The sequence below is a fragment of the Anomaloglossus baeobatrachus genome, chromosome 1 (genome assembly GCF_048569485.1).
Source record: "Anomaloglossus baeobatrachus isolate aAnoBae1 chromosome 1, aAnoBae1.hap1, whole genome shotgun sequence".
In the NCBI taxonomy this organism is placed as follows: Eukaryota; Metazoa; Chordata; class Amphibia; order Anura; family Aromobatidae; genus Anomaloglossus; species Anomaloglossus baeobatrachus.
This window is the reverse complement of record NC_134353.1, coordinates 917,694,574-917,720,215: the sequence shown is the minus strand read 5'-3', so window position 1 is coordinate 917,720,215 and position 25,642 is coordinate 917,694,574.

Sequence of the window (25,642 nt, the reverse complement as noted above, 5' to 3'; positions counted from 1 at the left end):
GAACCGAAGTATCCCCAGGAGGCAAGTAAGTGGTCAAACCCCCCAGACGTCTATTGGGCCCTCAATCTAGCTGTGACAGGGCCAGGGGTTACACGACACACTGACCACGACTACAGAGCCCCCTGCCACCCTCTTTACACACATAGACTACAGTATTATTGATTTCGGCAGCACATGTCCTTTTTATACCAGATGATGTGCTGCAGAGAACCATGATTTTTAAGCCTGCTGACACCGGGCAAACAGCGACCTGTTTAGACTGCACAGTTATTGAAAGCATTTCTAGGAACAATGCTTAAGACTAATAATGACGGTGATTGTCCAGCTAACCTTTGCTTATAAATGTTGTGATCCAGAGAATGGACAGCATATCCGCCTTTTCCATGAAGCTGGACTACCTGCCTTCTACCCTTAACAATAATAAGCCAGGGGAAATCCTGCTTTACTGTTCCCTTGCTTACTAATATACCGCACCCCTGACAGGTGCCATTGTCACAAGGTAATCAACATTAGTCACTTAAAGGGAATCTGTCAGCAGGCTTTTGCTACTTAATCTGAGAGCAACATGAAGTAGCATCAAAGAGTCTGATTCCAGGAATGTCACTTACTGAGCTGTGTTCTGTAGTTTCAATACAATCAGTGTTTTATCAGCAAGAGATTATGAATGCTGGACTAGGTGTTGCATGCAAGACAGTCAGGAAAAATCTGTGTAAACCCGCCCCAAATACTGATTGGCAGCTTGTTGACACTGTATAGTCTACACAGGAACAAATCAGTGGTGTGTGCGGAGTTATACAACACAGCTCAGCATTCTGACGACTGCTACATATGCAGCAGAGAAAACCGTGATTTTATCAAAACTGCACCAAGCTGTCTAGTAAGTGACACATCTCTGGAATCTGGGTCTCACCCTATGCATCATGCTGCTCTTAGATTCCATAGCAAAAACCTGCTGGCAGATTCCCTATAATGTTTTGGCTGATTCTGTATATTGATAAGTATGACTGAGGGCATGGGGCTCATGCAAAGTATAAGGCTAGTTTCACACTTGCGTTGAACGGTATCCGTTGCATTGCGTTGTGTGACGGATGCAAAGGATGCGTTGCATATAATGGCACAACGGGGATGCAACGGATCGTACAAAACAATGGAAAGCCTTTTTTTTTTTTTTTTTCCTTCTTTACAGTTTTATCGGCAGCAGACTATTGTGAACGATCAGCTGATCACCCGGCGGCCGGGCGCTCAGCTGAGTGCTCTCACATGCCGGCGGCCGGGCGCTCAGCTGAGTGCTCTCACATGCCGGCGGCCGGGCGCTCAGCTGAACGATCGGCCACCGAAAAACAAAATAAAGTTTCTGTGATTTTAAAAAAAAAAAAAAAAAAAAAGAACATGTGCAGTGAAAAATAAGGGTTTCCGCCGCTCTAAAAAATGTTACATGCTGCGTTCCTTCTGCCCGGTGCAGCGTCAAAATAACGACGCTGCGTTGTCCAGCGGATGCAACGCTGACACTTCTGTTACAGTGCGTCGTCCATACAAGTCTATCGAGAATAGCGCAGTGCGTTAACGGACTGCGCTATTCTCCATAGTGACGGACTGCGCTGAACGCAAGTGTGAAAGTAGCCTTAGCGAGTAGTACTACAGAGACATATTTGAGGTGTATGAGACATTATGGTATTTTTTTTTAAAAATGTCATATTATGGCGGTATTCTCCCCTGGAAGATATCTCCAGTATACAGTGCATTATAGCATGTCCATCTCCCGTCCCATTGCTTGGTCCTCAGCCTCTCATGCTAGTTCTGTGCCCGTTGCTTGCCCGAGTACTGGGCACTGTGTTACTAGTTGTGAACACCTGGTGGCAGCTGAGCACTAGTAAACTGAGCCAGCTATAAGGCCAGGGAGGCTGAGCGAGGAGAAATGCACAGACCCTGTGCTGTCCCCAGATCAAACGCTTTCCAGGACTCCCAGACAGTGGTTAAGATCTTAGGATCATGGAGACTCCTAATAACCCCTACCAGCCCGTGCATTATGTCTAATATGGCCGGGAAACAAAATAATTGTTTTCAAAACCTTCATCTTAAAAAGACTGAACATGTAATTGACGCCGACTGAGAATCCGTCACTGTGTCTGTCTGTAGCAAGAAGAACTGCAGATTTAACCCTCTAGATAAAAGATGTCTGATGTGTCCTAAAAGTAGTGTAAAGGGGGCTTTACACGCTACGATATCGTTAGTGTTTTGTCGTCGGGGTTAAGTTGTCAGTGACGCACATCCGGCGTCATTAACGATATCGCAGCGTGTAATACTTACCAGCGACCTTAAGCGACCTCAAAAATGGTGAAAATCGTTCATCATGGAGAGGTCGTCCCAAACTCAAAAATCGGTAAGGGTTGTTTAACGTTGTGGTTCATCACTCATGCGGCAGCACACATCGCTATGTGTTACAACGCAGGAGCGAGGAACGTCTCCCTACCGGCCACAATGCGGAAGGAAGAGGTGGGCGGGATGTTTACATCACGCTCAGCTCCGCCCCTCCGCTTTGATTGGCCGGCCGCTGTGTGACGATGCGGTGACGTCGCTGTGATGCCGAGCGTCCCTCCCCCTTGAAGGAGGGATTGTTCGGCAGTCACAGCGACGACGCCGACCAGGTAAGTATGTGTGACGCTGCCGTAGCAATAATGTTCGCTACGGCAGCGATCACAAACAATCGCATGCGCGACAGGGGCGGGTACTTACACGCTCGCTTTCGCTACAAATTGCTAGCGATATCGCTACCGTGTAAAGCCCCCTTAAGGCTGGAAATACATCTATGCGAGTAAAATCGGTCCAACTGGGCTGAAAAAAACTCGGCTGATTTTAGTTCACGTTAGGTCCGAGTGCAACGCAAGTGTGATGCTTTTTCTGAATAAATTAATGATTTTACTAGCGTGTGTAATGCGTGTGTAATGCGTGTGTAATGCGTGTGTAATGCGTATTTTTTACTATGTCATCTGCCATTTTGCTCTGCTACATGGCCGCTGACAGCAGACACAGACAGCTATGTAGCAGAGCTTAATGGCAGATGACAGCAGACACAGACAGAGCCGCACGATAAAAAAAGAATGAACTCGGGTGAACTTCACCCGACTTCATTGTCATGCTGCGGCTCTGTCTGTGCCGCGTCCTGATTAGCGGTCACCAGTGAAGGACTCACCGGTGACCGCTAATCCCCTGAGTGACTGAAGTTAGCAGCCCTCTCTCATACTCACCGATCCCCGATCCCCGGCGCGGCGCTGCACGGCATTCACACTGCTGCGGCGGATTTTACTATTTTGAAAAAGCCGGCCGCTCATTAAACAATCTCGTATTCCCTGCTTTCCCCGCCCACCGGCGCCTTTGATTGGTTGCAGTGAGACACGCCCCCACGCTGAGTGACAGGTGTCTCACTGCACCAAATCACAGCAGCCGGTGGGCGTGTCTATACTGTGCAGTGAAATAAATAATTAAATAATTAAAAAAAACGGCGTACGTTCCCCCCCAATTTTAATACCAGCCAGATAAAGCCATACGGCTGAAGGCTGGTATTCTCAGGATGGGGAGCTCCACGTTATGGGGGGCCCCCCACCCTAACAATATCAGTCAGCAGCCGCCCAGAATTGCCGCATACATTAGATGCGACAGTTCTGGGACTGTACCCGGCTCTTCCCGATTTGCCCTGGTGCGTTGGCAAATCGGAGTAATAAGGAGTTAATGGCAGCCCATAGCTGCCACTAAATCCTAGATTAATCATGTCAGGCGTCTCCCTGAGATACCTTCCATGATTAATCTGTAAGTTACAGTAAATAAACACACACACACACCTGAAAAAAATCATTTATTAGAAATAAAAAACACTAACAAATTCCCTGGTTCACCAATTTAATAAGCCCCAAAAAGCCCTCCATGTCCGGCGTAATCCAGGATGCTCCAGCGTCACTTCCAGCTCTGCTGCATGAAGGTGACTGGAGCTGCAGAAGACACCGCCGCTCCTGACAGCTCCACGCGGCAACTGAAGACAGCCGCGCGATCAGCTGAGCTGTCATTGAGGTTACCCGGTGGCCGCGGGTAACCTCAGTGACAGCTCAGCTGATCGCGCTACTCACCTCATTTGCTGCGTGGAGCTGACAGGAGCGGCGGTGTATTCTGCAGCTCCGGTCACCTCCATGCAGCAGAGCTGGAAGCGACGCTGGAGCATCCTGGATTAAGCCGGACATGGAGCGCTTTTTGGGGTTTATTAAATTGGTGAACCAGGGAATTTGTTAGTGTTTTTTATTTCTAATAAATGATTTTTTCGGGTGTGTGTGTTTATTTACAGTAACTTACAGATTAATCATGGAAGGTATCTCAGGGAGACCCCTGACATGATTAATCTAGGATTTAGTGGCAGCTATGGGCTGCCATTAACTCCTTATTACCCCGATTTGCCAACGCACCAGGGCAAATCGGGAAGAGCCGGGTACAGTCCCAGAACTGTCGCATCTAATGTATGCGGCAATTCTGGGCGGCTGCTGACTGATATTGTTAGGCTGGGGGGGCTCCTCATAACATGGAGCTCCCCATCCTGAGAATACCAGCCTTCAGCCGTATGGCTTTATCTGGCTGGTATTAAAATTTGGGGGGATCGTACGCCGTTTTTTTTTAATTATTTAATTATTTATTTCACTGCACAGTATAGACACGCCCACCGGCTGCTGTGATTGGGTGCAGTGAGACACCTGTCACTCAGCATGGGGGCGTGTCTCACTGCAACCAATCATAGGCGCCTGTGGGCGGGGAAAGCAGGGAATACGAGATTGTTTAATGAGCAGCCGGCTTTTTCAAAATAGTAAAAGCCGCCGCAGCAGTGTGAATGCCGTGCAGCGCCGCGTCGGGGATCGGGGAACGGTGAGTATGAGAGAGGAGGGGAAAATGACTGACAGAATGTGAGAGAGGGACAGAGATAGTGACGGACCGACAGAGAGAGAATAGAGACCGAGAGGGAGAGACCGACTGACAGAGAATAGTGATTGACAGACATTGGGAGACATCGTTCATTTCCAGTGTTTTAGGAAACATGCGAGAAATGTATTTAGAAAATCGCATGTCACTAGGATGGTGTGAGTGCCGTCCCGTGACATCCGATTATTTACACGCTCCCATAGACTTGCATTGCAGAGACTCGCAGTAGAAACTCGCAAAAAAGCAGCATGCTGCGATTTTTTTCTCAGTCCGATTTGGACTGAGAAAAAAAATCGCAAATGTGAGCTGAATCATTCACTAACATGTGTCCGATTCCAATGCGAGATTTTCTACTGCGAAAACTCGCAAGTGAGAAGCAGCCCTAAGGCTACTTTCACACATCAGTTTTTTCCATCAGGCACAATCCAGAAAAAAACGGATAAAACTGATCCGGCGCCGGATCCGTTTTATCCCCATTGATTTGTATTAGCCCTGGATTGTGCTGGATGTCATTGCGTTGTGTTCGGATTTTGCCGGATGCATCGTAATTAGCTAATGCGGCGGCCGGATGGAACGTCTCTTGTAACGTTTTTTGTCTCTGACCAAAAACGCATTGCGCCGAATCCGGCGCAATACGGCGTGATTTACAATGGAAGCCTATGGACGCCAAATCCAGCATAATGCGGCAAAAAACGGATACGGCTGCCGGATCCATTTTTTTAAACTGAGCATACTCCAATTTATTGTAAAAAAACGGATCCAGCAAAAAAATGGACAAAACGGATGCAAAAACGGATACACCAAATCCATTTTTTGACGGATAAGGTATACCGGATCCTTAAAAAAAAAAGGATCCGGCGCATCCGTTTTTGCATATTCTGCACCGGATCTGTTGCATCAGGCACACGCTGGATTGTGCCTGATGCCAAAAAACTGATGTGTGAAAGTAGCCTAAGTTGGCAGCAAGACAGGTCCTGGACGGGAGGTATGTGTCACTGAGATGGGAAGCCTCAGTGATGAAGGATCCAGTGAAGCCAGGCTCCAGCACATATAGTGCTGAGAGGTGTTTTGTTTTGTTTTTTTTAATACCTTCACGACCAAGAGTGTACCAGTATGTCCTAAATCATGAAGTGCTAATCACCGCTGGCTACTGCGGTGAGCCGGCAGCAATCCCTGCACATGTCTGCTGATTTGTACGGCTATCAGATGTGGGTGGATCTGCGATTCACCTGTGCCTGTTAGCCACTTAGATCTCGCTGTCAAAATGTGACCGCAATTTAAATGGCCGCGGCGGGGAAATCACCTTTCCCCGCCGCCATCGGAGGCCCCATGACGCGATCACTGGGAGCCGATGGTTGCCATGGTAGCGACAGATCATGTGATGACTCCTGTTGCTATCATGATGTAGTTTCTGTTAGCGCAGACAGAGCAGCAGCTTTAACAGGAACACAGCATTTCTGCTGGTCACAACTGTGCAACTCTGATCAACAGAAATGAACGAGCGATCAGACTGCTGATCCTTATAGTCCCCTAGAGGGACTAGTAAAATAAAAAAAAGTTTAAAAAAATAAAAAACCTAAAAATTCAAATCAAGCCCCATTGAAAATTAAACAATAAGGCTATGTTCACACACTGCATCTTTATTGTGTTTTTGGTGTGTTTTTGAGGTCACAAAGATGCACCTAAATGCATGAATTTCCTTCTCCAAGCAAAGTCTATGAGATTTCTATTTTGCTGTTCACACTGTGCATCTTTTATTGTCTACATCTTGGCTGTGTTTTTGAAGATGCAGCATGTCAATTCTTTTTGCATTTTTCCACCATTTTTGAGTCCTTCCAGTCAATAGTTTTGACTGAAAAAAACGCATTGGGCAAAATGCGGTAAAAACGTGTCAAAAACACATGCTTTTTTTTTTTGCAATTTTGCTGCTAGTGCGTTTTTTGTGCATTTTTTGGGGCCAAAAGCGCTGCATCTTAAGATGCACTGTGTGAGCATAGCCTAAAAATAAAAAAAATACACATTTGGTATCGCCACGTTCAGAAACGCCCCAATCAAAATATAAAATCAATTAACCTGATCGGTAAACAGAGTAGCATCAAAAAATTTCCAAACGACAAAATTACGTTATTTGGTCATCGCCAAGTTTGAGAAAAATGCAATAACAGGTGATCAAAACGTAGCATTTGTGCAAAAATGGTGCCATTAAAAATGTCAGCTCGAGACACAAAAAATAAGCCCCATATCCCAAAAAAATGAGAGCGCTGCAGGTCACAGAAAATGGTGCAAAACGTGCACCGCAATTTTTGGACAAACTTCTGAACTTTTTTTAACCCTTAAGATAAAAGTAAACCTGTACATGTTTGGTGTCTACGATCTCGTACTGACCTGAAGCATCACACCGACACATCGGTTTTACCATATAGTAAACACGGGGAATAAAATACCCCCAAAAGAATAGTGTAATCGCACATTTTTTGCAATTTTTCAACACTTGGAATTTTTTTGCCGTTTTCCATACACTATATGGTCAAACTCATGGTTTCATTTAAAAATACAATGTGTCCCGCAAAAAATATGGCAAGATTGATGGAAAAATAAAAAAGTTATGGCTCTTGGAAGAAGGGGAGCAAAAAAATGAAAATTGCCTGGGGGTCAACGGGTTAATGAGTCCAGGTTTTAGGAATGGCCACTAGAGATGGGTGGAACTGGCCATTCCCTTACCTCCAGTTCCAGGATTTGAATCAAGCGATAAAAAGAAGCTCACCTTCCTCATTTGCCTACTGGGAGTAGAAGGGAAGACAGCTCTGTTAGTGAGCTCTGCTAGAGGATGACTGGTTCTGAGGATGTGTAAAAGACCTACTGTATATAGACTGTTTTGTCTATTGTGTTTTGTTTATTGTGTTTTTGTGACGCCTTGGCCTATCAAGTCGTCACAGGGTATTGTGCAATCTGCCCTTCTGCACAGTATCCAATCCTCCTTGGTTACGGCCCGGTCCTGGTCCTTTGGTGTTGCTAAGAGCTTAGCCAGTCAAAACCCTAGAAACACTTTACATCATACCCACCAGACACACCATTGGGGGGCCTGAAGGGAATAGGGCCGCCCACTTGGGGGGTTGGTAGGGGGAGGTGAAAATTGTGGAAAGGAGAGCTGATAAAGGAGTGGAAGGAGTAGGAGGTAGAGTGGTGACTCTCTGAGAGGGAGAGGTCACCGGTTTGAAGCAGAGCTCCTGTAGTACTAGGTGGCAGACGTTGGTCTGGGCCTGGTAGGAGCTGGAACCCCGGTTGCAGGGGATCGTATCAAGGGGCACAGATTGCCGAGGAGGGCAGCCGTCAGCCTTGAGCCATCTCAGGGCAGGGGCCAGGGAACGACGGGGTACGTGGACTCTAGGTCAGGAAGTAGCTTCAAGCGTCCTGTTAATTTACCCGACGGGGGTGAAGCTTTCAAGATTCATCCCTCACCCGCTCTAAAATCGGGGTACTAGCGCACCGATGGGATAGGACTTTCCCTGACACAGTTCACCAAATCCCAAGTGTGAACCCTGAGCGCAAGCTCACTCCGATAGCCATACGGGTGAGCGGGACCCGACTAGTTCCACACTACAGGGTCCAAACCGTGAACAAGGTGCCACAGAAGTTGTCACAGGCTAACAGGCAACACCAAGGACACGGACCCAAGCGTGCTCCCTCCTGGCTGCAGCGGTGCTCAGAATTCTGGTTTACAAGCTGTCGGTGTCAGTATTCTTGGACTGAGTGAGTACGCAGAAATCTTTCCTTTTCCCAACGGCACCCCACATCTGCACTACCAACACCGGTCCCCTTCCTTCCCCCAACAGCAGCGGTGGTAGCCCACCTTACAACGCACTGTGGGTGGCGTCACGAACTTCTAACTCCCCTGTACATACACCCCTTTTCAAACTCGAGTGTCGGCACGAACCCCCGGGTTCGGAAACCTCTTGAGCCACCGCGGGTTCGGACCCGAGCTGCTCGGCCGCTGGCACGGGGGCGGTACATTTTTCTTATATTTATATAGGAGAAAGGCTGTTTGTTTTCATTCCCTGGAAGTTTATGGACGTTGAATCACGCTTTCTGTGCCTACCTCAACTGCTGACAGTGAGAGAATCCCCTACAGAAGATAAGGAACCAAATCAAACAAATGTGTCAAAAAGTTTAGACTTTGTCAGTTATTTATATTATTAAAAAAAGTGATAAAATAATCACATATTGACAAAAGTATGTGAACTTCACTGGAACGAAGCTGGCACCATAGGTGAGTATCAGAGTTATTACTTTAAAATGAAGAAACAGGGGCTGAAAAGAGTTGGCCGAGTAGTGGACAACCCCTTAAAGATTATCTGATAATTTGAAAATGAAATTAGAGTGTTGTGTTTTCAATGAATGGGATAACAATCAAGTATGAGTGGGTGACCTGGTTCGGTTCATTTAAAGTACAGATGTCTACATAAGTCTGATCTTTATAACTCATTTCTGCAAATGTGTCATGAACAAAAGACCTCAGAAGAAGAGTTATTGATGCTCATCAGGCTGGAAGAGGTTAGAAAACAGTGTTTCAAGATGTTAGACTCCACCAAGCCACAATTAGACAGACTGAGAACAAATCGAGGAAATTCGAGACCCTTATTACTTTCTCCATGACTGGTTGACCAATATGGATACCATCAACAGCAAGGCATATAATAGATTGTAAGATCCCAATGGAACCCAAGGTAAGTTCTAAACAACTAAAGGCCTCTCAAATTACCTAATGTTAATGTTCAGGAGGAAGTTAAACAAAAAAGTCTGATCTTTATAACTCATTTCTGCAAGTGTGTCATGAACAAAGGACCTCAGAAAAAGTGTTATTGATGGTCATCAGGCTGGAAGATGGTAGAAAACTGTCTTTAAAGATGTTAAACTCCACCAAACCACGATCAGACAGATTGAGAAGAAATAAAGGAAATTCAAGACCAGTATTACTTTCTCCAGGTGTGGTCAAGCAATAAGGATCCCTCCAACAGCTAGGAGTATAATAGATCGTAAGGTCCCAATGGAACCCAAGGTAACTTCTAGACAACTAAAGGCCTCTCACATTAGCTAATGTTAATGTTCAGGAGTCTGCCTTTTGGAGGACATTAAACAAAATGGTGAGCCTGGCAGTATTGCAAGGAGAATGTCGCGGGCAGGGAGGAGGGTGTCAGCACACCGCGCTCACCCCTTCTGCTCGGGTCCGGCAGCTGCTCCTGGTGGCTCGAGCTGTGGGCCGGATCCCGGGGTTTCTCGAGCGACACTCCTCGCCCGTGAGTGAAAGGGGGTGTTTGTTGGGTGAAGGGATTGTTATAGTTCGTGACGCCACCCACGGTTGTGGTGATTGCACCACCGCTGCTCAGTGTGGGGGTCCCGGGGATGGTGATGCGGAGCAGCCAGGTGTTGTGTTGCCCCTCCGTGGGTAGGGGTTGGTGATCCCGGGGCCCGGTGATGAGATGTAAAGTGTAGGGCCTGGAGGGCGCAGGGACGCGGGGGCAGCGCTGTGCCTTGCGGCACTATGGTACTCACTCAGCCTGACACACGGACACAGTTTGTACGGTAAACCAACGGCTGGTAGGACGGTCCCACAGACGGCTGCACCTGCACTCCCGGTAGGTGACGGTGATGTCCCTCTTCCTTGCACCTGTGTTGACTGATGGTAGCGGTGGATTCCCTCCGGTTACCCGCTCCCCGACTGCAATCTGGGCCGGAGGAGCTCTACACTTTGCCTGCAGGCGCTGGCCCTGAGAAACTGGTGCCGTGGCGGTGGCGGTGTCTCTCCAATACGGGTTGGGCTGTTGCCTTCAATCGGGACTTGGTTGTTGGGGGATCTGCGTCCCCGTCACTGACGGATTTGGCAAATCTGGCGACTCCTAGCCTTGCCGGGGTCCGAGAGGCCCCTGCCCTGGTGCTGACTGTCCTTCGGAACACTGCTCCAGACCACCGGGCACACAGCCAACGGGGTCCTTCCAGGAACTTCCAAACGGTCCCCCTCCAGACAGTCACCGCCGTTGCTGACCTTGCTGTTCTGGCCCTCACAAAGCTGGACCCTTCAGGCTGTCTTTCTCTTCTGTCACTTTACTTGCTTTTCCTCCTTTTCTACTTTCACTTTCACTCTGTCTAGACTACTTAGCTCCTCACACTTGCCCTGCCTGGGCTAATCTGTTGTTTACTCCTTCCACTTCCTCCTCCTGGACTCATCTCCTGGTTTCTTCCTGCCTCCAGAGTTGTGAGCTCCTCGGTGGGCGGAGCCAACCGCCTGGCCCACCCCCTGGTGTGCATCATCAGACTCCTGGAGGAAGGCAACAAGGATTTGTGGTTAGCTGTGATGTGCCTACCTGGAGTGTGGGGTGTGGTGGTGTTGTGACCTGTGTCCCCTGGCTTGCCCAGGGCGACACATTCCCCCTTAGCAAAATGCAGACCATCCGCGGGCTGCCGTCCTACACCGGTTTTATTTTTCTGAAAAAGATAACATTTGAAAAATCAACATATTTACATTTTTAATCAAAACTCTTCCCAAGACGGGAGGCACATTTACTTAAACGTTGCAACGGTATACGGTCACGGTTTCCGCTCTCTCCCACCCAAGCAACCTGGCCCTGATACTGCCCCTAAAACCCAGGCAGCACCCCTTGACCCACAGTCCAGCACAAGTCACCCGAGCGGGATCTGTCCTTGCCCTCCAGAGGGTGGCCACCGGTTCCTTTGGTGGCTGGGCCCTGGCCTGCTCTGCCCAGGGCCCTCCCTCCAACCTGCCTCTCCGGAGGTGGCATTGCGGAAACGGTAACGGTACCCAACATATTTACAAGCCACTTAACGTTTGTGGTGCCCTGCAAGTTCACGGGCTTGTCCATGGATAGTTCCCATGCAAATAAACTTTAAACGGTCCCCACGGGGACAACGGTGCCAGCTCCTGCCGGTTCAATCACAAGGCAAATCAACAAACAAATCAGGTGAAAAACTCGGTATAATCATTTTCTTCTTATCATTTCAAACTTTCAAACTTTTTCAAACAAACAACAACTTCAGTGATGGTCCCAACGGGGACGGTGCAACGGGCATCCGCTGCCCTACTCAGATTCTTCGGCTGCGGCGGACCCATCTTCCTCCGACATGGGCTCGGTGTCAGGCCCGGAGTCACCATCAACAGCTTCCGCACCAGACGGGTAGCTTCCAACCGCCGTAGCTTCTAGGCTTGCTACTCCCTGGGCCGCGATCACGGGGGGGTGTACGCCCGACGGGCCAGGTGCTGTGCAGCATGCGAGCAAGTAGGACGGAGGCAACCTAGGAGCCAGGGTCAGACCGGGTCCCTCAGCCGCAGCGGCCGGTCCCTCCAGGACACAGGGGCGTGGGTCACTCTCCGGTTCCTCCATTCCATACACTCGCGCTACGGCAACTAGCGCCTCCACCTCTGCGGCCCATTGCTCCATCAGCCCGCCGATCTGCCTCTGATAATGACGGCAAATCTCCACCGTTCGGGCCCTCAGCCATGCCGCTGTCCCGGGCACCAGCTGGGCCGCCTCCGCATAGCTCGGCGGGGCGGACATTTTCCGTTAGGGTCGATGGATCGGGGGTTCCAGTTTGTTTGTTGCGACGCCACACTTACACGCGTCCAGCCGCCATCGCGTCCCCCTTAGCTCTTTCCGGCCCCTCCTCTCTCGGGGCGGAGTTTTGGCCTTCGCGCTTCTACTGCTCGAGAAGACGCTCGAGCGGGAACTTTTCGCGCCAAAGATGGCGGCTTCTGAAATTTTTCTGCCGGATGCCTCCGGCGGTAACAAGGCACACCTCTACCTGACGGCAGAGCGGTAAGATCCTGTTCGTGACGCCAAGTTGTCGCGGGCGGGGAGGAGGGTGTCAGCACACCGCGCTCACCCCTTCTGCTCGGGTCCGGCAGCTGCTCCTGGTGGCTCGAGCTGTGGGCCGGATCCCGGGGTTTCTCGAGCGACACTCCTCGCCCGTGAGTGAAAGGGGGTGTTTGTTGGGTGAAGAGATTGTTATAGTTCGTGACGCCACCCACGGTTGTGGTGATTGCACCACCGCTGCTCAGTGTGGGGGTCCCGGGGATGGTGATGCGGAGCAGCCAGGTGTTGTGTTGCCCCTCCGTGGGTAGGGGTTGGTGATCCCGGGGCCCGGTGATGAGATGTAAAGTGTAGGGCCTGGAGGGCGCAGGGACGCGGGGGCAGCGCTGTGCCTTGCGGCACTATGGTACTCACTCAGCCTGACACACGGACACAGTTTGTACGGTAAACCAACGGCTGGTAGGACGGTCCCACAGACGGCTGCACCTGCACTCCCGGTAGGTGACGGTGATGTCCCTCTTCCTTGCACCTGTGTTGACTGATGGTAGCGGTGGATTCCCTCCGGTTACCCGCTCCCCGACTGCAATCTGGGCCGGAGGAGCTCTACACTTTGCCCGCAGGCGCTGGCCCTGAGAAACTGGTGCCGTGGCGGTGGCGGTGTCTCTCCAATACGGGTTGGGCTGTTGCCTTCAATCGGGACTTGGTTGTTGGGGGATCTGCGTTCCCGTCACTGACGGATTTGGCAAATCTGGCGACTCCTAGCCTTGCCGGGGTCCGAGAGGCCCCTGCCCTGGTGCTGACTGTCCTTCGGAACACTGCTCCAGACCACCGGGCACACAGCCAACGGGGTCCTTCCAGGAACTTCCAAACGGTCCCCCTCCAGACAGTCACCGCCGTTGCTGACCTTGCTGTTCTGGCCCTCACAAAGCTGGACCCTTCAGGCTGTCTTTCTCTTCTGTCACTTTACTTGCTTTTCCTCCTTTTCTACTTTCACTTTCACTCTGTCTAGACTACTTAGCTCCTCACACTTGCCCTGCCTGGGCTAATCTGTTGTTTACTCCTTCCACTTCCTCCTCCTGGACTCATCTCCTGGTTTCTTCCTGCCTCCAGAGTTGTGAGCTCCTCGGTGGGCGGAGCCAACCGCCTGGCCCACCCCCTGGTGTGCATCATCAGACTCCTGGAGGAAGGCAACAAGGATTTGTGGTTAGCTGTGATGTGCCTACCTGGAGTGTGGGGTGTGGTGGTGTTGTGACCTGTGTCCCCTGGCTTGCCCAGGGCGACACAAGAAATCCACTGCTCTCCAAAAAGAACATTGCTGCCCAGGTGCACTTTCCTAAACATTACCTGGACAAGCCAGAAAGCTTTTAGAACAATGTTTTGTGGACGGAAATCCCAAAATAAAGCTTTTTATTTAAATGAGAAGTGCTATGTATGGATAAAGAAAAATACTGCATTACAGCATAAAAACCTAATACCATCTGTGAAACGTGATGGTGGTAGCATCATGGTTTGGGCCTGCTGTGCTAAATCTGTGCCAGGCTTTCCATTATTGATGAAACAATGAATTCTGAATTCTATCAGTAAATTCTAAAGGAAAGTGTCAGCACATCTGTACATGAGCTGAATCTCAAGAGATCATGAGCAATTCAACAACCCAAAGCACACAAGTCATTCTACAAAAGAATAGATAAAGAAGGATAAAGTTAAAAGTACGTACCTGCCTACGTACACAAGTGGAGGCAGGTACAGGCAGTTTGCCTGAGGTAGACAGACAGGTGGGCATGGACAGGTATAGTAGGCACGGCAGAGACAGATAGGTATGGGAAGGCAAGCATAGGTGATGAACACCAGGATAACCGGACCTGACAACTAGCTAGCAGACAGACTAACTAGAGACATTGCGCAGGCACCTGCTCCAATAGGGGGGTGCCTTAAATACACCGTGCCTCTCAGCCATAGGCTGAGTTGCATTTCCAGGAAATGGCACATTGGCCCATTAAGAGGAGGGCTAGTGTGTGCACGCCTGCCCTGAGCACATTCTCAGGTAGTCTGTGAGGCGTGCACAGACCCTGGGGGAAGAGGGAGGCAGACAAGCACATGGGCGGCCACGGAGCTGTGGGGGAGGACACAACTCGACTGTGGCTTTAAGTCGGCGTACCCTCAGGGACACCAGCGCTACAAAAGGTTCACATTGTGTGCACCACCAACTCATCCCTCTGCTACCTCCTCTCATTCCTGTCTTAATGGATGGCGCACATGATGCCAGGTAAAAAGCACCTATTGCTTCCAGTAACAGATTTTTTTTTTTTTTATTGTGTACATGCCACTATTCTCCTGAATCTGGGCTTGTTTTTGTTTTTCCCCTGCTCCTCTTCGTTCCCGAGGTATGGCCCCATCTTCCCTGCATATAAAAGTAGTCTTGTTAGACAAGGGGGTGTGGTTTTCAGGAAAATTCATATAGAGTAGATTTGAAAACCACTCCTAGTTGACTAACAAGAATAGGTTTACCATGAAGACGGGCGGCTTTTCAGGAATGGAGAGGCGGAGGAAGAAAAGCATCTCCTGATTTACGAGAACAATGGCATTTACAGGTCCTCTTTAATTGACTGACAATTCTTCCTGCTGGGTAGTATGATCACCGCCCAGCTGTATGGATTCCTAATATACGTATGTGAATTATGACTTGCCGACCGACTAGCCCAGTCAGAAGACTAATTGTAGGGCATGATCAGGGGCAAATGAGGGGGCCCTGCCAATTATTTAATTTGTATTACTCCAAGTGTGTATACTGCTAGGCTTATTCACCACTTTGTTTCTAGATTGCCCTTATACTGATTCCTGGAATTAACGTTGGACTAATTATTCCTTTTTTTTGTCTGGCAACTTTTATTCTCTGATTCTGTGACTCCAGTTTTGACCCCCAGCTCTATTCCTGACTATGTATCTGTTTTCTGATCCTGTCTCTGGTCCTAGTCTGACTTGGATAGTTTATCACTCCTGCCAACTTGCTTCACCGGCCAACAGCTATTCTGTCTACTCAATCTAGGGGCCTTGGTGGCGAAGATCATAGCCCTATATAGAATTGAAAGAGCTAATACTGAAGTGTTCTTTGGGACCTGCTGTCACGGGTGATAGACTGTCATGTAGTTTCTGGCAATAGAAGGTCACAAATTTTGGCTGCGCAAAATGCTCCCTGACGTTCTATTGTTCCTGCTGTCAGTGTTCATTGTACTAAGTAGCTTTCCTGCTGGATTTTAATCTCTTCCCCTTTTGGACGCAGCAGGAGCTCGCTTTCCACCCAGCTGCTGATTATCAGTATTCTCTTTATGCTTAAATACTTCCTTTTTTCCTTGTGCTGGTGATATTAGTCAGTTTATTCTAGCTCTGGTTGCAAGCAGGTGGCTTGCTCTTATCTGTAGTATCGTTGCTGAAGCTTTGCTGAACCTCTGCCTGTGTCATCTGTAGATAAGTAGTTCATACATTTTCCCCCGTGTGTCCCCCTTGTGTTTTCCTTTAGCGTTTATTAGGGTTGATGACAAAGAGCTCATCCCACCTGTTCCCTATTTAGGGTCTAGTACTAGAGATACCTAGGGTCAGGTATCTGGCTCGGCGCATAGGTGCAGAACCTATTTAGGGTGGTGAGGGACCCCAGGGACCAGCTGTAGGTTTGGGCAGGGGTCACCATCTTCCCCTTCCATTGGGGCAGGGGTCCCCTTCCCTTACTTTTCGCCGCTGGCTTGGTACTTCCCATTACCTAGCGTGACCACTAGACAGGCAATGAGCGCATTCACTACAGTGATATAAGCGATAACCAGAGATATGCCCATTCTCTTTGGCTGCATCTTCCTGTCAATCTGACTTGCTGAAGATCTGGACCGTCGGTGATTTTGTGTTACATGCAAGTTACAATGTTTCATGAGAGATCATTGTATAATGAAAATGCTGAAATCCGAGGGACCACAGCAATATACACAGCTTCTGGTAATGTAATAATAGGAAAGAAGAACAGTACATCTTTCCCAGTTTGAGAAGAGCCTATGACTTCGGATTAGATACAGGACCATGGACAGCAGCTGCTGCAAGGGTACTGTCCATTAGTGATGAGCGAGCTCTACCATGCTCGGGTGTTCAGTACTCGCAACTAGTGATGAGTGGGCACTACTATGCTCGGGTGCTCTGTACTTGTAACTAGTGATAATCGAGCACTACCATACTCAGGTGCTCGGTACTTGTAACTAGTGATGAGTGAGCACTACCATGCTCGGGTACTCGTAACTAGTGATGAGTGAGCACTACCATGCTCGGGTACTCGTAACTAGTGATGAGTGAGCACTACCATGCTCGGGTGCTCAGTACTAGTAACTAGTGATGAGTGAGCACTACCATGCTCGGGTGCTTGGAACTCGTAACTAGTGATGAGCGGGCACTACCATGCTTCGGTGCTCAGTACTCGTAACTAGTAAGGAGCGAACACTACCATGCTCGGGTGCTCGGTACTAGTAACTACTGATGAGTGAGCACTACCATGCTCGGGTGCTCAGTACTCGTAACTAGTGATGAGTGAGCACTACCATGCTCGGTACTCGTAACTAGTGATGAGCGAGCACTACCATGCTCGGGTGCTCGGTACTAGTAACTAGTGATGAGTGGGTATTACCATGCTTGGGTTGTCTGTGTGACGCCCCTGAACTATCAGGTCGTCAAAGGGTACTGCACAAACTTCCCTTCCGTGCAGTATTCCGCCTTCCTCTTGGTTCTGGGTCCCTATTTAAGTGGCGTTGACTCCATCAGCGAATCAAAATCCTAGATACACACTGCACCACACCCACCTGACATACCAGTGGACGGCTTGAGAGGAATAGAGTGGCCCACCTGGGGTCAGGGGAGGTGAGGTGTGTAGAGAGTCGAGTAGTCAGTGACTGGAGAAGGAGGTTGGAAGTAGCCCTCGAGCTGAGAGGAGCTCAGAGGAAGTCGGGAGTGGGACTCCCGAAGTAACTGCCTAGGTTACAGATGGTGGTCTGGACCTAGAGGAGTCAGACCCCCGGTCGCAGGGGATCGTGGCAAGGTGCTCGGACCCATCAAGTAGGACCAAAGGCACGACTGGGTACACGGACCCTAGGTCAGGGAGTAGCTTCAGGCAACCCGACAGTTCACCTGAGGAGAATGGAGCCTTCATAATCCATTCCCACCTGCTCCAGAATCGGGGCATTAGCGCAACGAGGGGGATAGGAGTTTTCAACCAAAAACGGTCCAGAAAATCCCAAGCGTGAGCCCTGAGAGCAAGCTCCCTTACTTAGCCATAGTAGGGAGCGGGGCCCGGCTAGTTCCAAGTTACCGAGCCATCAAGTTGAATTCTAAACTAAATGCCAGGAGGCAGGTCACGGATTACCAGGCCGCACCACTTGAGGACGGGACCCGGATGAGCTCCCCTCAGCGTCAGCGGTACCCAGAGACTTGGTTTACGTGGTTGTCGGTGTCTGCTTATGAACTGAGTGAGTACGAGAGTGACTCCCCTTCATCCCCATGGAACTTCCCTCCTTTCACAGAGTCCCGCGGCATCCCCTACCCGTGGAGGGTTCCAACACCTTGCTACCCTTTTCCATTATCCCCCGGTACTCCCAACAGCAGCGGTGGTACTCCTAATTACCACACACCACGGGTGTCGTCACGAACTATAACTTCCCTGTAAATACTCCCCCCTTTTCAGTCGAGTGGCCGCATGACCTCCGGGTCCGGAGACCCTCGAGCCACAGTGAACCCGGATCCAAGCAGCTCGGCTGCTTCCACGGGGGCGGTACATCTGTACTCCTAACTAGTGATGAGCGAGCACTACCATGCTCAAGTGCTCGGTACTTGTAACTAGTGATGAGCGAGCACTACCATGCTCAAGTGCTCGGTACTTGTAACTAGTGATGAGCGAGCACTACCATGCTCAAGTGCTCGGTACTTGTAACTAGTGATGAGCGGGCACTACCATACTCAAGTGCTCGGTACTCGTAACTAGTGATGAGCGGGCACTACCATACTCAAGTGCTCGGTACTTGTAACTAGTGATGAGTAAGCACTACCATGCTCCGGTGTTCGGTACTTCAGTTCTCATAACTAGTGATGAGTGGGCACTACCATGCTTGGGTGCTCGGTACTCGTAACTAGTGAAGAGTGAGCACTACCATGCTCAGGTGCTCTATACTCATAACTAGTGTAGAGGGGGCACTACCATGCTCGGGTGCTCGGTACTTGTAACGAGCAGTTGGATGTTCGGATGAGCGTGACTTGAGCACCCGAGTATACTGGATGTCAATGGGGGACTTTTAGCATTTTTCTGGGAAATCTTCTGGAAAAATGCTGGAATCCTCCATTGATTTCCATTATACATAAGCACTCTAGTCAAGTCCATCCGAGAAGCTCCAGCGTCACACTGCAATACAGGTAGTGTGAGGATATGAAACAGCACTGTGCGTCTCATCATTATAATTTATGATGGCAGGGATAGTAGAAGAATTTTTATTTATCCGGAGTGCACCTTAAATGATCTGCAAATGACAAAAAAATGGAAATAAAATGTTCACATTGATTTATTCAGTATGATTGCTTCATGCAGAGATCCACGCACTTATAGCCTTGGCTGCCATCAATGAGGTTATTAATAGTTGTATGAGAAATATTCTTCACATGAAATGCTCTTGGGGAATTCATCAAGATCTGCTGCTGGCAGCTCCTTTTGCAGTTGCCAATCAATGACGTTCTAAATGTGCTCAATGGGAGACAAGTCCGGAGACACTGTGGGAAATGGTAACATTTCATCTGATCACCCAACATGTGCCTCTAACAGGTGCGAGTGAATCGGAGAACTGCCTGCCACTGTTAACTAGTTAAATCCCGCTGTCAATCTCTGACAGCAGTATTTAACACATGAGCCAGCGGGGAGCACGTCATTCCCCGCTACCATTGGTGGCCCTGTGACGTGATCGCTGTGTGCTAATGGATTGTCATTACAGCCAGGGGTAATCTGATGACCCCGGTGTCTGTCATGATAAACCTCATGGGAATGTCGGCTGAATGCCAGTGTTCATAGGAAGGATGGTTGACCTTAGAGAGATCAACATCCAACACCGCGGAGACACCATCACGTGTTTCTCAACGCTGGCAGGAAACTAGCCAGGTCTTTCACCGGGAAGGAACAATCACGGGAAGGGCAGTCTCCAGTCAAGGAAACCACCTATGTCAAACATGAAAGCCTGATGTGATGGTGTCTCCGCAGGCTTTCTTGTTTTGAATATTTCCCAGGGGGCATTGCTCTAGAATCACTGCGTTGAGAAACACGTGATGGTGTCTCTGCGGTGTGGGATGTTGAGCTCCCTAAGGTCAACCATCCTTTCTTATGTAGTCTTCTACTAGGCATTGCTCCCACTAGCTAGTTTCCTACTCCACACTGATGAGGGGCAAATACCCCGAAACAGCTGTCTGTGGATGGATACCATGTTTGGCATAGGCGGATTCCTTGACTGGAGACTGCTCTTCCCGTGGTTTTTCCTTCCCGGTGAAAGACCTGGCTAGTTTTCTGCCAGCGTTGAGAAACATATGATGGTGTCTCCGCGGCTTCCTTGTTTTGAGTGTTCAGGAAGTCAGGATTTCTGCTGTTCAGTGTGATGATCTGTACAGTGCAAGCAAGAGGTTGATCGCAGCTTCAAGTCCCCTGAGGGGACTAGTAAATACAATAAAAAGTGGTGAAAAAAGTTGTTAAAAATATGAAAAACATAGAAAAAAACAAAGTTCAAATCACCCCCCTTTTTACTGAACATAAAACAATTTAAAAAAAATAAATATATATATATATAGATATATATATATATATATATATATCTATATATATATATATATAGAACAAGCTGAGGAAGGATCCAGCAAGGCAGAATGACTCCAAAGGGCAACAAAAGTTTTTGGGTTTTTTTCTCTGACTTTATTATCTAAGAATAAAACATTCCAGAGCACTTGACAAGTTGTTAAGTGCAAGGTATATGCAGTATGGACTACGCGTTTCGGCGGACGCAGTTGCCTTCTTCACGGTCCCAAGACAAAACTGTCAAGAGCTCTGGAATGTTTTATTCTTAGATAATAAAGTCAGAGAAAAAAAAAACAACTTTTGTTGCCCTTTGGAGTCATTCTGCCTTGCTGGATCCTTCTTCAGCTTGTTCTACATTTTTTGGAAGTCTCCCACTTCGGGTCCGTGCAATAAGGAGAACAAGGACGCCGGGGCTTGAGCTCAGACAGGTGAGCTGGTCTACAACCTTTATTTAAAAAAAAATTTAAAAAAAAATAAATATATATATATATATTTGGTATCGCCACATTCAGAAATGCCCAATTTACCAAAATATAAAATAAATTTAATCTAATCGGTAAAGGCTGTAATGAGACAAAAATCAATACGCCAGAATTGGGTTTTTTTTAGTCTCTGCAACATTGCAATATAATGCAGTAACAGGTGATTAAAACGAAGCATCTGTGCAAAAATTGTATAATTAAAAATGTCAGCTTGAGACTCAAAAAATAAGTTTTCACTGAGTCATAGTTCCCGAAAAATAAAAATGTTACAAGTTGCGGAAAATTGCGCGAAAAGGGTGCCTCTTTTTTTTTTCTAACTTCTGATTTTTTTTAACCCCTTAGATGAAAGTAAACCTATACATGTTTGATGTCTACAAATTCGCACTGACCTGAGGCATCACACCCACACATCAGTTTTATCATATAGTGAACACGGTAAATAAAATGCCCCAAAAACAATCGTGCAATTTTTCCGCACTTGGAATTTTTTTTGCTGTTTTCCAGTACATTAAATGGTGAAACTTATGGTATCATTTAAAAGTACTCGTCTTGCAAAAAAACAAGCCCTCATATGTCAAGATTGATGGAAAAATGAAAAAGTTACGACTCTCAGAAGAACAGAAGAAGGGGTGCAAAAAAAAAAAAAAAAAAAGAAAAACAGAAATTGGCCAGGGGTTAAGCTTTATTTACACACTTGGGGATTATCTAACATAGAGGCGAATTATCCCACCAATATAGGACCTTGGTTTAATCATGCCTCCCCCAAACTCACTTACCATGTCTGTGCTGGACAAAAATGCTATGAATTTATTGATTCTCCACATATATTGTGATGTAATTGAAGAATAATACATATTTTTCTTGGGTTTTATGGGATTTTATATATTTTTTTTATTATTATTTTTTTTTTTTTTTTAGAAAAATGGTAGCAGAAATATAAAAACATCTGTCTGGGCGCTCGTACATACGGACTGCTCCTCCTGTCGGGTAATTACTCCCCGTTCTCCGGTATTCTCGCTGATTCCCGTTCCTGTTATTTCAGCATTTGTAAATGTTGCATTGTATGATCTTGTTTTATGTGTTACAGTAAATGCTCTTTTATGAATGTTTTCTAAGAGAAAACAAATGACCAAAGCTTACATTCCCCTCCCCATCTCCAAACCCTTCTGAGCTCTCCGGAGGGGAGCTGCAACATAAATGTGACAACGATACAAATAGATGAGACGTACCGGCAGTTGGAAAGAGGAGAATCTGCATAATTTCTTTTATATATATATCGCTGCTATATATATTTTTGGAGTGTTTTGTTTTTTTTATTAAGCGTTTCCAGGGCAGTTAATTACACACAAGCCTATAGGAAATCGCAGCTGTCATTAACTGCTCGGTGACATCCCACGTTCAGCTCCGAGTGTTCATGGAGATAATCATGATCTTGCTCTAATTGAGAATGAGAGGTCATGTGAACCTCATCGGCTTTTTCTCCAGCTTCTCCAAATGTGGTAATGCGGGGCCATTAAAGGAATATTGCTACTTCTAGGATATGTCATAACATTATGACTGATGGAGGTTGAACTTTGAAACCACCCCTGATCCCAATAAAATAGGCTTAGGGCTCTTATCAGCTTGTTTCCTGCACGACACTCATCTACGTGCTGAAGTACCATAGTCTTGTCACGGTGGTCTCTCTGCATACAGAGACCTGTGACAGTTTTAGGGCCTGAGTCTCATTCTGTTGGGAGACTCTTAATATTAAGTGTGCTTCTTTCCTTTGGTGTATGAAGGGTTAATGTCAGTTTTGTTGCCAGCAGATGCTTAGTTACCACAATCCTCACCTTTAAATAGTCCCACCATCCATTAATGTTGATAGAATTCATTCTACTCTGGCTACCTTGGTGAAAGGAGCTGCTGGGGTTCTGACCTGAGCCCATCTGTCTATTGTCTTTGAGTCTGGCTACAGCCGGGGAGTTTGTGTTGTATCCTTTTCCCCCTTGCGCATATAGTTTTCACTTGTGTTGTATTAGTGCAGCGGTGGGTCTAGTGGCGCTCACCTGCCAGCTCACTAGCCAGGGTTACTGCAGGGTTTTCTTAGGGTTTCAGGCATCCTGCTCGGCGACAGGTGTGGCTAGGAGTGCAAGATGCAGCTGCACGTGAGTGCAGAAGGTGTCCCATCTTCTCCCTCCTAGTGCCATGGATCTATGTTGTTATAGTGCCCCTGGTATTCCCCCTTTTGGTTGCGGTGTTTTTGCACCAGACAATCGTAGGTCTGAGCGTAACTGTCACACTGTGTACATAGACTTATTCTACTCTGTGCATGGCAAGACTATGCTAAGGACAGTAAGAATGAGGGTGCCTGTAAAAATTCTAGAGCAAAAACAGAGCCCCAGGAAAGCTATGGACATTGGCTTTGAAGGGCAAGCAAGGGATTCATAAGCCTGTACGTATTTGGGTGGGGAATTAGTTGGGTCAAATGTTTAAGGAGTGGTAATATGAGGTTGGTTGCAAGAAATAGTGGGCACATATAAAAAGAGAGATGGGCTTGGAGGCCCTCAATCTTTAGGAAGTTATCACAGCAAAACGTCCCACTCTCCCACCCTGCTCATCTTGATTTATTTTATAAGGAACATAGGTAGGGTTGTTTTGGTGTCATATTGTCTTGGCGGTGTGAGGGGGTTCTTGGGAGTTGGTTGAAAATCACCTCTAGATCAATTCATTGGGGGATGTAGTTTGTAGCATGGGGTCACTTTTGGGGGGTTTTGCTGTTATGGCACCTCAGGGGCTCTGCTGATGTGACATGGCACCTGCAAACCATTCCAATAAAATCTGCATTCCAATATGGCGCTCCTTACCTTCTGAGCTTTGCACTCTGGTAGTTTCTGTCCACATATGCGGCATAGTCATATTTGGGAGAAGTTGCTCAACAATTTGTGTCATCCATTTTCTCCTACTGCCCTTTTGAATATTAAAAACTTGGGCTTAAAGCATTTTAATGGAAAAAAATATAATTTTCACTTTTGCAACCACAGGTCTGTGAATCATCTATGAGTTTAAAACGATCATCCACACCACAAAATAAATTCCTCAAGGGTGTAGTTTCCAAAATGGGTCACTTGAGGGGGTTTCTGCTGTTTTGGTATCACAAGGGCTCATCTAATATGACTTGCTGACTATAATCTGTTTAGCAAAAAACGTGGTGCAAAACTGAAATGGTGCGCCTCTCCTTCTAAGCCCACACAGAAGCTGTTTCCACATATGGGGCATCTACATACTCAGAAAAAATTGCACAGTAAACTATAGATCCATTTTCTCCTTTTACCCTTGTGAAAATGAGAGATTTGGCACTAAATTAACATTTTTGTGGAAAAAAAAAATGTAAAATTTAATTTTCATGGCCCAATATCCTAACTTTTTTGAAGCACTAGAGGATTCAAGATGCTCATTCTTCTCCTAAAAATTCCTCAAGGGGTGTAATTGCAGTAATGGAGTAATTTGAGAGGCGGTTTCTGCTATTTCAGCACCTTGGGGCTTTGCAAATGCAAAATTGGATCCAGAGTCTATTTCAGCAAAATTTGCACTGCAATAGTCAAATGGTGCTCCTTCCCCTCCAAGCCCTGACGTGCGCCCAAACAGTAGTTTTTGACCACATATAGGGTGGCCCTATACTCAGGAGAAATTGTTCAATAAATTGTAAAATCCTCTTTTCTCTTTTTACTTTATTGAAACTGACAAATTTGAGGCTAAATCAAGATTTTTGTGGGAAACATTTTTATATTTATTTTTTTTTTCTATTAGTTTGCATTAACTCTTTTGAAGCATCTAAAGAGTTTACAAATTTTTGACTGCAGTTATATATACTATGAGGGGTACATATTTACAAATGGGCTCTTGTTTGTGGGTTTTCTGGCATATAAATCCCTCAAAGTCACTTTAAAAGTGAAGGGGTCCCTAAAAATAGAGATTTTGTAAATTTATTGAAAAAATGTAAAATTGCTGCTAAACTTGTAACCCTTTTAACATCCCAGCAAATAAAAGTATTTAAAAAAAATTAAGATGGTGTAAAGTAGGTTTGTGATAAATATTATTTATTAAGTATGTTGTGTTTATGACAATCTATCTTAGGGGCATAACATTTCAGTTCTAAAGTTGCAAATTTTTGCAAATTGTTCTAAAATTTTGATATTTTTCTAAGTAAATCATATTAGCCTAGATTTAGTACTAACAAAGTACAATGTGTCACGAAAAAACAGTCTCAGAATTACTGAGATATGTGTAAACATTGCAGAGTTATTAACACATAAATGTCATGCTACGTACTGGGAAGTACCAAGCAAGCGGCAATAGGTAAGAGAAAGGGACCCTTGTTTCTAAGGAAGGAGGAGATGGTGACCCCTGACCAAACCAACTGCTGGTCCCTGGGGTCCCTCACCACCCAAGATAGTTTCCGCAATTATGCGCCAAACTGGATACCTGACCCTAGGTATCCCAAGTGCTGGGCCCTAAATAGGGAATGGCTGGGATAAGCTCTTCATCATACCCACCAAACGCTA